Source organism: Pan troglodytes, chromosome 18, assembly GCF_028858775.2.
Source record: "Pan troglodytes isolate AG18354 chromosome 18, NHGRI_mPanTro3-v2.0_pri, whole genome shotgun sequence".
NCBI lineage: Eukaryota > Metazoa > Chordata > Mammalia > Primates > Hominidae > Pan > Pan troglodytes.
Genome location: NC_072416.2, coordinates 36,118,361 through 36,136,534, shown reverse-complemented (window position 1 = coordinate 36,136,534; position 18,174 = coordinate 36,118,361). Strand labels below are relative to the sequence as shown.

At 47.3% G+C, this 18,174-nt stretch overlaps 1 pseudogene; it reads left to right on the top strand.

Annotated features, from left to right (window-relative positions):
* Positions 1-202: 202 nt before the first annotated feature.
* LOC467968 (rhophilin-2-like) overlaps positions 203-18,174 on the top strand; it is a 50,772-nt pseudogene continuing 32,800 nt past the window's right edge.

Below are 18,174 nucleotides of genomic sequence, written 5' to 3'. Positions count from 1 at the left end.
GCGCAGGCGCAGGGAGGCGCACAGCGCGGGCGCAGGCGCAGGGAGGCGCACAGCGCGGGCGCAGGCGCAGGGAGGCGCACAGCGCGGGCGCAGGCGCAGGGAGGCGCACAGCGCGGGCGCAGGCGCAGGGAGGCGCACAGCGCGGGCGCAGGCGCAGGGAGGCGCACAGCGCGGGCGCAGGCGCAGGGAGGCGCACAGCGCGGGCGCAGGCGCAGGGAGGCGCACAGCGCGGGCGCAGGCGCAGGCGCAGAGAGGCGCGAATTTTATGAATAGCAAATCATTTTCTCCCTGTTCCTCTTACATCGAGGCTGGACACACGTTTACAGGGGATCAGTGTGAAGGGAAGCTGGTGAGGCTGCCTGGGAAGCCCCCTGCCTGCGTCTCCCAGTGGACTCCTTGGGAGCGCCCCCTCCCCCGCTCTGCCCAACAGCGCCTGAACTGTGGCCGCTTGCACTCCTGTTGCCTCCCCAGTGGCTTGAACTCCAGAACTTGCCACCCTTCAGTGGAATTCCTGGAGGAGTGAGGAGCTCTGTGCTATGCTTGGCCACCGAACATGGGCCATCTCTCCTATTATGGTTTGAAATGTACCGTAGTGTCTTGTTTGGTAATTGTATAATAATATGGGGAGACTGTGCGGGTGTCTGCTAGCTTGTCTGCTGGTTCTTACTCATGGTGCCTTCTTCCCTTTCAGACTCGGATATCTTTGTGTGCTTCTTGGGGCCCTTGGAAGGGTGTCTGTGGGGTTTCCGTGAGGCCAAAGACAGAGGTTCCTTCTCACGAGTATGGTGTTTGCTTTCACATGGACAGCCCAGACCACCTGGAACCAAGTGCACAGAAGCCCCACCATCCCCGGGCCTCCCAGGTGTGATGGGTGAGCGGTCCAAGTCCGCAGGAGGCTAGAGGCTCTTTGTGGTTGAATCTGTGAGTTTCCTTTCCTTTTTTCCTCCCACTCCTTTTAATGCTAATGAATTCCATGTTTTGGGGCAGGGGCCAGGGTTATCTCTTCTTCTGTCTTCACCCAAGGTGAGGCCTTTCAGGCTCCCAGCTTGATATGGGGGTGAATCCCCTATCAGCCTCCTCATACCTTGACCTCTGTCTACCCCCCTACTCCCTCCAAGGTCGAAGCCCAACTTGCCAGGTTGGCAAATGCTCACAGGCAACAATGGCCCCAGCGCTCCTCCCTAGGTTCTTGATTTTCCCCTGAAACTTGGCCTGGAGGTTTCCCACTAGCTTAGCAGCCCTTTGATGCTTTTAACGTAATTTTGTTATTGTTTTATCCAAAATTCTTGCTTGTTTTCAGAGGGAAAGCAGGTCGGCCATTACTGCACAGAGAATCTGGGACAGTTATTATAACCATAGAAATTTATTTTCCATGTGCTGTCCCATCTTCTTGATGAGACAGATGTTTAACAGCTGGAGAACTGGACCCCGTATTTGTCCCCATCTTGCCTAGCAACAGAAGGTAGTCACTAATCAGGGATTTTCGAGCCCATTGCTTAAGGCCTTCATTGACCCAAAGGATAGTGGGTCCCTGCTCCTCTTCCTGCGGAGAGGCCCAGGTGCCCAGAGGGCCCTCCTGGCTTGGCTGCCTACAGAGTGGCTGATGAAGTGTCCGCTGTGCGCACAGGACACCCAGCCCCACTCCTCCCCAGGCAGCCCCTCAAACAGCTGTTCCTCTGCCTGCTTCGGCTGTGGACCTGAGGCTGAGAGGCTGAGCCATCGCCCTGAGCCGCATGCAGGGGAGTGGCAGGCCTGGACCCGGTGCCCAGACCTGGCTCACGTGACCTTACTTTTTCCACTGTGCCTGCTTCTCCCTCCCAGGCTCTGTGACCTTGGGCAGCCATGGCCATCCTGTGCCCATTCCCAGCTGTAAAATGAGAGGCTGGGCTGGCTGATCTCAAATGTCCCCTGCCAGCCTGAGATTCTGTGTTGTGTCCTGGGGTGTAACTGTGACATGCCTCCGAAGGCAGCTGCCAGTGCTCATGAGGGAGGCCTTTTTCCTGAGTTAAGGCAGGTGGGGGGACTGGGGGTGAGTTGAGGGACTGGGAGGTGGGGGAAGCACACAGACAGTCCTCCCCAGCTGAGCGCTCGTGGTGAATTACCTTCAGTCCCAGGCTCAGTGCTTTGGAAATGCTCTCAGGCCCAGCACCCAGGCCTGGAACCAGCCTCCAGGCCCCTGGCCCTCCCTCTCTCTACTGGAATCTTCCAGACCGAGGCAGGTCAGCTGAAAGTCACCGACTCTGCCTTCCACAAACTCATAGCTGACAGACCATTCCATGTCCCCTCCCAGCCCCGTCCCAGGAGCGGAACTCACTTTGCCTTCCCACCCTCCAGGCCAACTCACTGTCCGTCACTCTCTGGGTCCCACCCACTGTCCCACCGACTTCATTGGTCTAAAAATATGCTCTGGCATCTTGTTGGAAAGCAGCAGGAATGATGGGCCCTGCTGATAAGGTGAAGAAAGTGACCCGAGGGGGCAAACTTACGTTCGGGACATACTTTGGCAAAATAACAAAACAGCGGGACCTGAAGGCTGGCTTCCCAAGCGTCCTCAAGGCCTTGTGCCAGGAAGAGGACCCTCGGGCTTAGGAAAGTGAAAACCAGGCTCAGGTCCCTCACCCAGACCCTTCTGCCCGCTTTGGGAGGGAGCCCAAGAAGTCAGCTAGGGAGGGACCTCCCGGTGGGACCTGAGTCCTGATTGGAACTTTCTGGGGGCTTTCTTGGCATTTTACGTGTGTTGTCACAACTCCTTGACGGGAGAATTAAGCATGGTCTGTGGGATTCCACTGGGAGAGGACCCCTAAAAGCCTGGGCCGGGCCTCCTCCCAATTTCACCCCATATGCCTTTCCCTTTGCTCATTATGCTTTGTGTCTTTTGCTGTAGTAAACCATAGCCATGACTTTTGCAAGTCCTCCTAGATTAACACTGAACTTGGGGGTGGTTTTAGGGACCCTGACGTACCTATGGATGTCAACTTGCTTTAGCACTATTTGTTGAAACAATAATCTTTTCCACATTGAATTGATTTGGCACTTTTGTTCAAAATCAATTGTAAAAATTTGCTACATGAATGTAAACATTTATTCCTGGACTCTTTTGTTTTTTTTTCGTGAGACGGAGTCTCGCTCTGTCACCCAGGCTGGAGTGCAGTGGTGCGATCTCAGCTCACTGCAAGCTCCGCCTCCTGGATTCACACCATTCTCCTGCCTCAGCCTTCTGAGTAGCTGGGACTACAGGTGCCCACCACCACACCCGCCACCACGCTCTACTAAAAATACAATTTTTTTTTTTGTATTTTTAGTAGAGAAGGGGTTTCACCATGTCAGCCAGGATGGTCTCGATCTCCTGACCTCGTGATCCATCCATCTTGGCCTCCCAAAGTCCTGGGATTACAGGCATGAGCTACCACACCTGGCCTATTCCTGGACTCTTGTTCTGTTTAATTGCCTATCTTTATGTCAGTACCATGCTATCTTGATGACTATGGCTTCTTAGTAAGTTTATTTTTTATTTTTTATTCTTTTTGGGGATGGAGTTTCTCTCTTGTTGCCCAGGCTGGAGTGCAGTGGTGTGATCTTGGCTCACTGCAACCTCTGCCTTCCAGGTTCAAGTGATTCTCCTGCATCAGGCTCGCGAGTAGCTGGGATTATAGGCGTCTGCCACCACACCTGGCTAATTTTTTGTATTTTTAGTAGAGATGGGGTTTCACTGTGTTGACTAGGCTGGTCTCGAACTCCTGACCTTAGGTGATCTACCCGCCTCAGCCTCCCAAAGTGCTAGGATTACAGATGTGAGCCACCATGCCCAGCCCAGCTTCTTAGTAAATTTTAAAATCAATATGTTTTCCAACTCTGTTCTTATTTTTCAAAATTATTTTGCCTATTGTAGGTTTTTTTTTTTGCATTTCCATTCAGCTTGCCGAGTTTTATTAAAAAGGTTACTGGGATTTTGATTGAGGTTGCATTGAATGAATGTACCAACTAAGGAGGCTTGACATCTTGACAATAATGAGCCTTCCCATCCGTAAACATGGAATAGCTCTTCTTTTAATATATCTCAGCATTGTTTTGTAGTTTTCAGTTTACATGTCTTGTGATTCTTTTTATTCCTGAGTATTTTATTCTTTTTGATGCTATTGTGAATGGAATGGTTTTCTCAGTTTCAAGATTGTTCATTGCTATTATATAGAAATTGAATTGGCCAGGCACAGTGGCTCATGCCTGTAATCTCAGCACTTTGGGAGGCTGAGGCAGGAAGATTGCTTGAGCCCAGGATTTCTGGGCCAGCCTGGGCAACATAGTGAGACTCCATCTCTACAAAAAAAAATACAAAAATCAGCCAGCGTGGTGGTGTGCACCTGTAGTTCCAGCTCCTTGGGAGGCTGAAGCTGGAGGATGGCTTCAGCCTGGGAAGTTGAGGCTGTAGTAAGCCATAATGGTGACATTGCACTCCAGCCTAGGTGACAGAGTGATACCCTGTCTAGAGAAAAAAAAAAGAATTGATTTTTGTATATTGATTATACCCTGTGACCTTGCTAAATTTATTAGTACTAATATTTATTTTATGGATGCCTTAGGATTTTCTATATATAAGATAATGCCATCTGTAAATAAAGACAGTTTTATTTTTTCCTTTCTAATCTGGGTGCCTTTAATTTCTTTATTTGCCTCATTGATTAGAAATAGCAAAAGTGGGCATCTTTGCCTTGTTTGTGGTGAGAAGAGGAAAGCAGTCATTCACCACAAAGTGTGATGCTAACTGTGGGTTTTTATAGGTGTCTTTTATCAGATTTCATAAATTCTCTTTTATTCCTACTTTGTTGAGAATTTTTATTATGAATCTGTGATGGATTTTGTCATATAGTTTTTCCAATATCTGTTGAAGTCACCATGTGTTTTTTGTCCTTTATTCTGTTAATATAATATATTATATTGATTTTCAGATGTTAAACCAACCTTGCATTCCTGGGATAAATCCCACTTAGTTATGGTGTATAATCCTATTTATATGTTGCTAGGCTTGGGTTGCTAATACTAGTTTACAGAATGAATTGGGAAGCATTACCTCTCCCTTCATTTTCTCATTCATTTATTTTATTTTACTATCATATATATATATAATTTCATATTATCTTATTTTAGTTTTTAGAGACAGTGTCTTGCCCTGTCACCCAGGCTGGATTGCGGTGGTGTGATCATAGCTCACTGCAGTATGAACCTCCTGGACTCAAGCGATCCTCCTGCCTGGGACTATAGGCATGCACCACCATGCCCAGCTAATCATCCATTTCTTTCTTTTTTAAAACAAATTTTGTGTTTATTTATTTATTTATTTGGAATTCTTCTACCGAAAGGAATCATTCTTTTTTTTTTTTTTTTTTTTTTTTGAGAGGGAGCCTTGCTCTGTTGCCCAGGCTGGAGTGCAGTGGCACAATCTCAGCTCACTGCAACCCCTATCTCCCAGGTTCAAGCCTCAGCCTTCTGCATAGCTGGAACTACAAGCGTGCGCCACCACACCCAGCTAGTTTTTGTGTTTTTTATTAGAGACAGAGTTTCACTATATGTTGGCTAGGCTGGTCTCGAACTCCTGACCTCAGCTGATCCACCTGCTTTGGCCTCCCAAAGTGCTGGGATTACAGATGTGAACCACCACGCCTGACCAGAATCATTCATTTCTTTTCAAGTGGATATCTTACGGTATTTTAGGGCATGGCTAGGAGCAGTTTTGTTTTCTCTTCTCAAGACAGAGTTTTTGTAGGATGTCATAGAGTTCATGTCTGCAGCTCACAGTGTCATTGCCTGTGTCCCCAGCTCCACGTACTGGCAGGTGTGCTGCAAGCTGGGCAGGTGCTCTGTGTCCGTGGGATACCTTACCCGACACTCCCGGCCCTCCTCTGCAAGCCGTGCCCTGATCCTCCCTGCAGGGACTGGGGATTGGGTCTGCTCACCCAGAAGCTGGGATACCTGGCTGAGGGCACTTCTCTCCCTCTTCTCTTTGAACAGAGTGGCCGCAAACCCAAAGGTGCGGGAGCAAGTGCGGCTGGAGCTGAGCTTCGTCAACTCAGACCTGCAGATGCTCAAGGAAGAGCTGGAGGGGCTGAACATCTCGGTGGGCGTCTATCAGAACACAGAGTAAGTGGGAGCAGCACACCTTCCAGAAGCCTCTGAGCCAGAGATCCTTCATACATCCAGGGTATGAAGAGGTACCTAGGTACAAACCCTATCTGCACAGAGGCTAGATAGGGTTCTAGACTGGGGTGTGGCAGCCTCAACTTTGGGAAGTGAGAGAACCATCAGGTTTGGGGTTGAGTGAGGTGCTAGACTGGAAGGGATGAGCCCATTTGTTGGGAAATATCTGCAGTGTTGAACAAAAAGGCATTTGTAAGGCCGGGCACAGTGGCTCACTCCCATAATCCCAACACTTTGGGAGGCTGAGGCATGTGGATCACCTGAGGTCAGGAGTTTGAGACCAGTCTGGCCTACATGGTGAAACCCCGTCTCTACTAAAAATAAAAAAAATAGCCGGACATGGTGGTGCACACTTGTAATCCTGGCTTCTCAGAGGCTGAGGCAGAATTGCTTGAACCCGGGAGCTGGACGTTTCAGTGAGCCGAGATCACACTACTGTACTCCAGCCCGGCTGACAGAGCAAGACTCTGTCTCCAAACAAACAAACAGACAAAAAAAAAAAAAAAAAGAAGACAGTATAAAATCTAGTGTAAATATACGTGATGAACCAAGATAAGTTTAAAAGTTAGATGCCTTGGATTTTATAGTTAATTTTCAGTAATTCCGCATAGTCACATTTCATAGACATGCAAACATTAGCAAGATATGTTATTAAATTCAACTGAACAGACATTGAGCAAGGATATTTTAGTGAGTCGCCATAATTTTCCTAAGAAACATTAAAGGGACATTGTTAGGACAATATCTTTCCAATGTTGACTAATGATTTTCTCATTTATTTGCCAAGGAACAAAAAGCATACGCAAATACTTCGGGATTAAGGCCAAAGGCCAAAATTGACCCTGTAAGGGGAGGCCACTATGCACACACAGAGATTCTGTGCACTGTACTTACGTTGGACTGCAGTCTGTTTCCTAGCTGGAGGTGACAAACTGAAACAGAAAAATCCAAATTAAAACAAAGTAACACACCAGTCTCCTTTTAAGGTTGTATTTCTTTTTTTTTTTTTTTTTGACACAGAGTCTCCCTCTCTCACCCAGGTTGGAGTGCAGTGGCGAGATCTCAGCTCACTGCAATCTCCACCTCCTGGGTTCAAGCGATTCTTGTGCCTCAGCCACCTGAGTAGCTGGGATTGCAGGTGTGCACCATCACACTTGGCTAATTATTATTATTATTATTATTATTATTATTTTGTAGAGACAGGGTTTCATCATGTTGGCCAGGCTGGTCTTGAACTCCTGGTCTCAAGTAATCTGCCCGCCTTGGCCTCCCAAAGTGCTGGGATTACAGATGTGAGCCACTGTGCCTGGCTCCTAGGTCAATTTTGAAGGCACTCTATCATATCATTCTCCATAACTCAATTTTGGAATCGATTTCTGCAAGGTGAAAGCCAAAAACACCATCCCTCAGAATTGCAATACATCTCCAAAAATGGAGATCTAACTATGAAAGAAATGCCCCTCTTGCCTCATGCCTGTAATCCCAGCTCCTCAGGAGGCTGAGGTGGGGGATCGCTTGAGCCCAGGAGTTCAAGGCCAGCCTGGGCAACTTAGTGAAACCCCATCTCTACAAAAAATAGGAAAATTAGCCGGGCATGGTGGTGCACACCTGTAGTCCCAGCTACTCAGAAGGCTGAGGTGGGAAGATCACTTGAGCCAGGGAGGTCGAGACTACAGTAATGGCAACAGAAAGAAGTCCTGTCTCAAAAAACACAAAAACAAAACCAAACCCTAAGTGAAATGCTTCTTTTTAAGGAGAAATAACTTTGAGACAGTTCAAAGAAGGGTTTACGTGCTTTTTCAATGTGGGCATGAGACTTCTGAAAAAGTAGGTGGGCCCCAGGGGAAACTCAGTCGGAAAATAGCTCCCTGGATTTGGAAACCTTGAGTCACCTAGGGAATGTGTGTTTCCTGGTGCTGGTCCTCCACAGGGCACCGGGGTGGTTTCAGAGCTGGAGGGGAAGCGTCAGAAGTGTCTGTAGTGGATATGCTTTGAAATTTAAAACTTACATCCTCTTTTATTAATAGTGTATTTTTTTCTTAAATCATGTATCCAGTTTAGGTTATGTCTTTGGAAGAATAGCTAAAGTTTTTTCTCTAACATTTTATTATGAAACTTTCCAAACTTTTCAAAAAATTTTAAGAATTTTCTAGCAAACCCCTGTGTACTCACTTCTTCCAAGAACATACTGTCAGCATTGCTTCCTGACATATTTGTCCATCTGTGTATTCTTGTGTCTGTTAGGTTGGTTTGAAGGTAATTGCAGTTTTTGCCATTGAAAGTAATGGCTAAAGGCTGGGCACAGTGGCTCATGCCTGTAATCCCAGCACTTTGGGAGGCTGAAGCAGGCGGATCACTTGAGCTCGGGAGTTGAAGACCAGGCTGGCTAAAATGGTAAAACCCCTGTCTCTACCAAACGTACAGAAATTAGCTGGACGTGGTGGTGCACACCTGTAATCCCAGTTACTGGAGAGGCTGAGGCAGGTGAATCGTTCGAACCCGGGAGGTAGAGGTGGAGGTTGCAGGGAGCCAAGATCATGCCACTGCCCTCCAGCCTGGGCGACAGAGCGAGATCCCATCTCAAAAAAAAAAAAATTAGCTGGGCATAGTGGCGTTTGCCTGTAATCCCAGTTACTCGAGAGGCTGAGGCATGAGAGAGGCGCTTGAACCCAGGAGGCAGAGGATGCAGTGAGCTGAGATTGTGCCACTGCACTCCAGCCTGGGCAACAGTGAAACTGTCTCAAAAAAAAAAAAGAGAATGAAATTAATGGCTAATATCAGTCTGTCTTATTTTTGATGCAATTTCAAAGGAAATCAAAGATGTCAATTCACTCCCATTAAATATTTGAATAACCAGAGTCTTTGCTTGTGTGTCCCCCTGCCACATTCCTGGGTATCTGGACTCCTCTCCCATTTGGCAGATCCTCATAAGCCCACCTGTGCCTGGCACTGTGCTGGGTGCCAGAGGTGCCACAAGCCCTGCCTGCGGGGCCCTTGGGTCAGTGGGGGATTCAAGTGGGAAGTGGAAGGGGTGCTTCAATGGAGAACACAGGAGAGACCGTGCCCCGAGGCTGGGGCCGGGAGACCGTCCTGTGCCTGGAATACCCTCCTCTTCCTTCCCTCTTCAACTCCATCAATTTGAGTTTTTAACCAGTCACCTCCAAATTCCATCAAGGAAGGGAAAGGGGATGAGATGCAGGGTGGCCCAAGTTTGCATCATGCAGCCCAGGCATTGCTTATAGGAATTAATCCTAGCATCACGAAAATTGCTTCGAAGAAATATTTTATGTTCTTTTTTTTTCTTTTTCTTTATTATTTTGAGACAGAGTCTCACTGTTTCACCCAGGCTGGCATGCAGTGGCATGATCTTGGCTCACTGCAACCCCTGCCTCCTGGGCTCAGTTGATCCTCCCACTTCAGCCTCTTGAGTAGCTGGTAATACAGGCGTGTGCCACCGTGCCTGGCTAATTGTTGCATTTTTCTTTCTTTTTTATTGAGATGGAGTTTAGCTCTTGTTGCCCAGGCTGGAGTGCAATGGCATGATCTCGGCTCACCGCAACCTCCACCTCCTGGGTTCAAGCGATTCTCCTGCCTCAGCCTTCCAAGTAGCTGGGATTACAGGCCTGTGCCACCATGCCTGGCTAATTATGTATTTTTAATAGAGACGGGGTTTCTCCATGTTGGTCAGATGGGTCTCGAACTCCTGACCACAGGTGATCCACCTGCCTTGGCCTTCCAAAGTGCTGGGATTATAGGCATGAGCCACCAAGCCCGGCCAATTTTTGTATTTTTCGTAGAGACAGAGTTTCCCACTGTTGCCCAGGCTGGTCTCAAACTCCTGGGTTCAAGCAGTCCTCCTGCCTCAGCCTCCCAAAGTGCTGGGATTATAGGCATGAGCCACTGTGCCTGGCTTATTTTACTTTCCATGATAATCCTCTTAGTTGGCTCATCTTGGACTACTTTTAGTTTAGAAAAGAAAACATCTTATGACATTTTGATTATTACTTTTTCTTTCTTTCTTTCTTTCTTTTTTTTTTTTTTTTGAGCTGGAGTTTCGCTCTTGTTGCCCAGGCTGGAGGGCAGTGATGGCCATCTCAGCTCACTGCAACCTCCACCTCCCAGGTTCAAGTGATTCTCCTGCCTCAGCCTCCTGAGTAGGTGGGATTACAGGCACCCGCCATCATGCCTGGCTAATTTGTGTTTTTAGTAGAGATGGGGTTTCACTATGTTGGCCAGGCTGGTCTCGTACTCTATCCACCCGCCTCGGCCTCCCAAAGTGCTGGGATTACAGGTGTGAGCCACCGCTCCTGGCCAACTACTACTTTTAAAAGCAATTGGTTAATACTTTGGAAGCACTTGACCTTCATTCTCAGAGACGGTGAGTTGTTTGACATAAATAGAGGCCTTTTTGACTGCTGCCTTGTTTAAATCCTGTGAGTTTGGGGTTTATTTTGGGACTGGAGAAGGGAAGTTGGTATTCTGAGTGTTTCAGGACTCAAGTTTGCCGGAAAGTTTATGTTCTGGGTAGAAAGCAATGAAAACAATCCAGGAATTGCAGCTTTATGCCACACTGCCACAGCCTGCCTGAACTTTTACGTGAGACTTATGCCCAGATGCAATGGTTCACACCTATAATCTTAGCGCTTTGGGAGGCTGAGGCAAGAGGACAGCTTGAGGCCAGGAGTTGGAGACCAGCCTGGGCAACAGAATGAGGCCTTCTCTCTCTCTCTCTCTTTTTTTTTTTTTTTTTGAGACACAGTCTCACTGTGTTGCCCAGGCTGAAGTGCAATGGTGCGATCTCAGCTCACTGTAACCTCCACCTTCTGGGTTCAAGCAATTCTCCTTCCTCAGCCTCCTGAGCAGCTGGGACTACAGGCATGCACCACCATGGCCAACTAATTTTTGTGTGTATATATGTATATTTTTTGAGATGAAGCCTCGCTCTGTCGCCCAGGCTGGAGTACAGTGGCGTGATCTCGGCTCACTGCAAACTCCACCTCCCAGGTTCAAGCAATTCTCTGCCTCAGCCTCCTGAGTAGCTGGGGTTTTTCAGGAACCCACCACCACGCCGGCTAATTTTTGTATTTTTAGTAGAGACAGAGTTTCACCATCCTGGCCAGGCTGGTCTTGAACTCCTGACCTCATGATCCACCTGCCTCGGCCTCTCAGAGTGCTGGGATTTGAGGTGTGAGCCACTGCGCCAGGCTAACTTTTGTATTTTTAGTAGAGACAGGGTTTCACCATCCTGGCCAGGCTGGTCTTGAACTCCTGACCTCAGGTGATCTGCCCACCTTGGCCTTCCAAAGTACTGGGATTACAGGCGTCAGCCATCATGCACAGTCATCTCTTTCTCTCTCTCTCTCTTTTTTTTTCTTTTTTAAGAGATAGGGTCTCCTCACTAGGATGCCCAGGCTGGTCTTCAGCTCCTGGCCGCAAGCGATCTTCCTGCTTCCACCTCCAGCAAAAGTGCTGAGATTATAGATGTGAGCCACCACACCCAGCCCCATCTCTATTTTTATTTAAAATATACGTATGTATATATAAATGCAAAAATAGATGTGACTTGCCACTGGTCTGTGGGACTCAAAACAATCCACCTGTTTGGAAATGTCTGTTGCTGCTATTGTAGAAGTTTCTTTACGATTTAATTTGTCTGTTGCTTGGTGCTGGGCTACAAGAATGTAAGCATTTTTTTTTGAGATGGAGTTTCACTCTTGTTGCCCAGGCTGGAGTCCAATGGCATGATCTCAGCTCACTGCAACCTCTGCCTCCTGGGTTCAAGCGATTCTCCTGCTTCAGTTTCATAAGTAGCTGGGATTACAGGCATGTGCCACCACACCCAGCTAATTTTTATTAGCAAAGACAGGGTTTCACCATGTTGGCCAGGCTGGTCTTGAACTCCTGACCTCAGATGATCCGCCTGCCTCAACCTCCCAAAGTGCTGGGATTACAGACGTGAGCCACTGCATCCGGCCAAGAATGCAAGCATTTCAAAGGAAGAATCTCTTGGAGAAACTTAGGAATTTTATAGGCATTTTTAAGGATTCAACTGGGTCATGTTCTGAATTCCACATTAAAGCAAATGAAAATATTCACATGTTGTGGACATGGCCAACTGCCATTCGGCACAGGCTTCCAACCATGTCATTTTAGCCTAAAAGAGACTCTACAAATGTCAGTCATATGAAAATGAGAACGTTTGAGGGACTTTCTGTTGTATTTTTTCCCTTCCATATTTGAGAGAAACACAGGTACTGCAGAAGTGGTTCAGCAGACTGAATTAGGGCAATTCCATTTCAAATGTGACTTGTGTGTCCGTGTGATTTTTTTAATAATCAGTGAAGCTTCACAGTGTGATTTTGTTTTATTTTATGTATTTATTTATTTAGAGAGGGAGTCTCGCTCTGAAGCCCAGGCCGGAGTGCAGTGGCACAGTCTTGGCTCACTGCAACCTCTGTCTCCCGGGTTCAAGCGATTCTCCTGCTTCAGCCTCCTGAGTACCTGGGATTACAGGCATCCACCGCCACACCCAGCTAATTTTTATGTTTTTAGTAGAGACAGGGTTTCACCATGTTGGCCAGGCTGTTCTCGAACTCCTGACCTCAAGTGATCCACCCACTTCAGCTTCCCAAAGTGTTGGGATTACAGGCGTGAGCCACTGCAGCTGGCTGATTTTGTTTTATTTTGAGGAAATAGGGCCAGGGACAGTGGCTTACACCTTTAGTCCCAGCTACTTAGGAGGCTGAGGTGGCTTGCTTGAGCCCAAGAGGTCGAGGCTGCAGTCAGCTGTGATTGAGCCCCTGCAGTCCATCCTGGAAAACAGAATGATACCTTGTCTCATTTTAAAAAAAAAAAAAAATCGAATCAATGAAAGAAAATGAAATCACATCTGTTCTTCAGTAAAGTTTAATAGTTTTCTGCTTAATCGTATTAATTTTATCCCTAGAAATGTATTTTTGTTGCTATTGTGAAAGGTATTGTTTCTCTGTTAGGTTTTGTTTGTTTGTTTGTTTGTTTTTGAGACAGAGTCTCACTGTGTCGCCCAGGCTGGAGTACAGTGGTGCAGTCTTGGCTCACTGCAACCTCTGCCCCCCAGGTCCAAGTGATTCTCCTGCCTCAGCCTCCTGGGTAGCTGGGATTAGAGGCACCTGCCACCATACCCACCTAATTTTTTGTATTTTTAGTAGAGACAGGGTTTCACCTTGCTGGCCAGGCTGGTCGCAAACTCCTGACCTCAAATGATCCGCCTACCTCAGCCTTGAAAACTGCTGGGATTACAGATGTGAGCCACCACACCTGGCTGTCTGTTAAGTTTTTCTAATTGGTTATTGCTTGTATAAGAAAGGAAAAATATTGACTTTTCTTTTTTACTATTGACTTTCATGTGTTAACTTCTTTGCCACTTTATTGAATTCTTATTAATTTAGTAATGTTTCAGTTGATGCTATTGGGTTTTATAAACATGCTGTTGTGTTGCAAAAAATTATTTTGTTTCTTTCCAAGATTTTATGTCTCTTATTTTTCTTAATGTGTGGGCTAGAGAATGTTTGGAATTAGGCTAAGTAATAACAGTGATGGTAGAAATTCTCGTTTTGTCCCTAATGTTTGCAGTGGGTTTCAGTTAGGATTTTTTTTTTTTTTTTAGATGAAGTCTCGCTCTGTCATCCAAGCTGGAGTGCAATGGCTCAATCTCAGCTCACTGCAACCTCCACATCCTGGGCTCAAGCTATTCTCCTGCCTCAGCCTCCTGAGTAGCTGGGATTACAGGCACCTGCCAGCATGCCTGGCTAATTTTTGGATTTTTAGTAGAGATGGGGTTTCACCAAGTTGGCCAGGCTGGTCTCGAACTCCTGGCCTCAAGTGATCCACCTGCCTCGGCCTCCCAAAGTGCTGAGATTACAGGGGTGAGCCACCGTGCCTGGCCAGTTAGATAATTTTTTTTATCCCACTAAGTACATTAATCTACCCTAGTTTACTAAGTTTCAAATTCAGGATCACATATATAATTTAATCAAAATCCTCTTTGACTTTTATGAGGTGAACATAAGATTGGAGTGCAGTGATGTGATCATGGCTCACTGAAGCCTCACCCTCCTGGGCTCAAGTGATCCTCCTCCTGCCTCAGCACGCCTGGCTAATTTTTTTATTATTTGTAGAGATGGGGTTTCACTATGTTGTCCATGCTGGTCTCAAACTCCTGGTCTCAAGTGATTCTCCCACCTTGGCCTCCCAAAGTGCTGGGATCACAGGCATGAGTCACTACACCTGACCCCTTTTAACCACCATGCCCAGCTATTTTATTTTTTTATTTTTTTAATTTTTAATGGAGACAGGGTTTCATCATGTTGGCCAGGCTGGTCTGGAACACCTGACCTCAAGTGATCTACCTACCTCAGCCTCCCAAAGCGCTGGGATTACAGGTGTGAGCCACCATACCCAGCCCATGGCCAAGTTTAAAGAAAAGAGGCATAGTCAGCCGAGCGCAGTGGCTCATACCTGTAATTCCAACACTTTGGGAAGCTGAGGTGGGAGGATCACCTGAGGCCAGGAGTCCGAGACCAGCCTAGGCAACATAGGAAGACTCTGTCTTTACGAAAAATAACAATATTAGCTGAGTGTGATGGTGCACACCTATAGTCCCCTCTACTGGAGAAGCTGAAGTGGGAGGATGACTTGAGCCCAGGAGTTCAAGGCTGCAGTGAGCTATGATTGCACCATTGCACTCCACCCTGGACGACAGAGCGAGACCCTCATCTCTTAAAAAAAGAAAAAGAAGGCACAGCAAAGTTGTATATTTAGTACAAATCCATTTTTGTAAGACAAGTGTTTGTCTGTGTGTCTGTACGTTGAACACACAAAAACAGGAGGAGCTTTAATGTAGAAGTTGTGTAAAGAGGTTACACAGTCACTTGGGAAGACATAATTGAGCGATCTATGTGATCACCTTTCTTGCAGCTTGGGGGAGCCAGCACTTGTAGGGGCAGCAGTGGGGTGACGGGGCAAAACCCCATCTCTATTAAAAAATACAAAAATGAAATTAGCTTGTGGCACGTGCCTGTGGTCCCAGCTACTTGGGAGGCTAAAGTAGGAGGATTACTTGAGCCCAGAGAAGTCGAGGCTGCGGTGAGCCGCAGTTGCACCACTGCACTCCAGCCTAGGCAACCACGTGAGACCCTGCCTCAAAGATAAAATAAAATAAAATGCCTTTATAACATGGTTAAGGGTCTTCTTGGCAAAGGAAACCTGTATCTGGGGACTGTTATGACAGTCCTACCCTTAGGGTCTGTGCTGGGAAACTTGTCTGGGTCCTGAGGGTGGCCCAGAATTGCAAGTCTGAGCCCCTGAATATCTGCAGTGTTTGCAGTATGGTTGAATGTATAGTCCATAGACTAGTCTCAAACTCCTGGGCTCAAGTGATATACCTGCCCTGTCTTCACAAAGTGCTGGGATTACAGATGTGAGCCATGATGCGCAGACACAAAGACATTTTTAAGCAAAAAATTAACTTCAACTCTCACTTTTACTGAAGCAACACAGCATTTAAAAACATAGGCATGGGGTGCAGTGCTCACACCTGTAATCCCAGCACTTTGGGAGGCTGAGGCAGATGGATTGCTTGAGCCCAGGAGTTTGAGACCAGCCTGGGCAATGTGGTGAAACTCCATCTCCACTAAAAATACAAAAATTAGCTGGGCATGGTGGCACATGCCTGTAATCCCAGCTACTTGGGAGGCTGAGGCACGAGAATCACTTGAGCCTGGGAGGTGGAGGTTGCAGTGACCCGAGATTGCAACATTGCATTCTAGCCTGGGCAACAGGAGTGAAACCCTGTTTAAAAAAAAAAAAAAAAAAAAATCTATGGCCGGACACAGTGGCTGACATCTGTAATCCCAGCACTTTGGGAGGGTGAGGTGGGTGGATCACCTGAGGTCAGAAGTACAACAATTAGCCAGATGTTGTGGTGGGCGCCTGTAACCCCAGCTCCTTGAGAGGCTGAGGAAGGAGAATTGTGTGAACCTGGGAGGCAGAGGTTGCGGTGAGCCGAGATTGTGCCACTGCACTCCAGTCTGGGCTACAGAGCAAGACTCCATATAAAAAAAACTACATAAATTAAGAAAATAAATTCCCCCACTTTGAAAATCACTGTAAGTTTTTCTTTATTCTGCCTTTTTAGAAACAGGTTCACAATTGACATATTACTGTTATGCACATACATGGTTTTCAATCACATTTTATAGTATCTAACCTCATTTTTCTTTAAGGATTTTATCCTGGAACATCGCACTGAAGATGGCTATTTATATGAAGATGAAATCACATATCTTATGGATCTGAGACAAGTAAGTTTTTGTGTGCAGCAGAGAGGGGAGGGTAGCTTTTCCAAGTTTTCAGGGAACCCCATTATTGCATGCTTGTGGTCTTAACAGAATCATGGGCAGATTGAGGTGATGGCTGGGGGGTGCTGGAATCATCCATTCCATTTGCTGCATAAGAAAACTGTAGAAGGAGGCCGGGTGCGGTGGTTCACGCCTATGTAATCCCAGCACTTTGGGAGGCGGAGGCGGGAGAATCACCTGAGATCAGGAGTTCCAGACCATCCTGGCCAACATGGTGAAACCCCGTCTCTACTAAAAATTCAAAAATTAGCTGGGCGTGGTGGTGCATGCTGGTAATTCCAGCACTTTGGGAGGCTGAAGCAGGTGGATCACCTGAGGTCAGAAGTTTGAGACCAGACTGGCTAACACCGCAAAACCCCGTTTCTACTAAAAATACAAAAACAAGCCGGGCATGGTGCTACACGCCTGTAATCCCAGCTACTAGGGAGGCTGAGGCAGGAGAATCACTTGAACCTGGTAGGTGGAAGTTACAGTGAGCCAAGATCGCACCACTGCACTCCAGCTTGGGTGACAGAGCGAGACTCCGTCTCAAAAAAAAAAGGAAAACCATAGAAGGGGAGAGACCTGCCTCCTGGCAGGGCTGGGACTGGATTCCAGGATTTCTGACTTCCTCCCAGGTTCTTTCCACCCCTCCTAGAGTTGATGATGCTAGCAGTGAGGTCGTCATACTGCAGAAATAGTTACAGGCATCTGCTGGTATGTGCAGGGCACCTTCTGGGAAGGGCTGTCAGCTGTGTCCTCCTCTGCTCATGCCCTCTGGGGTTCTTTTCCTCGCAGGCTTGTCGGACGCCCAGCCGGGATGAGGCCAGGGTGGAACTGCTGATGACATACTTCATCCAGCTGGGCTTTGTTGAGAATCGATTCTTCCCACCCACACGGCAGATGGGATTCCTGTTCACCTGGTAGGTGCTGGAGGTCTGCACTGGCGCTTCACGTGTTATGGCAGCCACAGTTTCGGAGCCTCAGCATCACAGATGCCCCTCTGCGGGCACCTCAGCCCCTTTTCCTATCTTGCATTTATCCGGGGTGCACCCCTGTGCACCTCAGCCCCCTTTCCTATCTTGCATTTATCCAGGGAAGTCTAGAAAGGTGTCAATACATTGGTATTTATTTATGAAGGTGATCCGAGGGAGATGGCCCCAACAGACTGTGGCCTCTTGCTTCTCAGAACAAGTGAGCCAAGGAGAGGAGACATTTTTCTTGCTTGTTGTATCACTGGGGAAGCACAGGGCTCTGAAGTGGAATTAGCCAGAAGCAAGATTCTTGTCGCAGATTGGACTGGGGCATGCGTGTGTATGTGTGAGTGAGTGAGAGAGAGAGAGAAAATCAGGTCTTGTCCAGTGAGACAAAAGCACCAAACAGAAATAGATCAGGTTTCTTTTGAAACGGGGTCTCACTGTGTTGCCCAGGCTAGTCTTGAATTCCTGGGCTCAGGTGATATTTCTGCCTCAGCCTCCTGAGTAGCTGGGACTATAGGCATGAGCTACACACTCAGCTTAGATCAGATTTAAAAAATGGAAGTAGAGGATTTGATTCTTCTCCACAATTGGTATTTTCAGACAAGATCAGGCATGTCAGGGTGGTATGG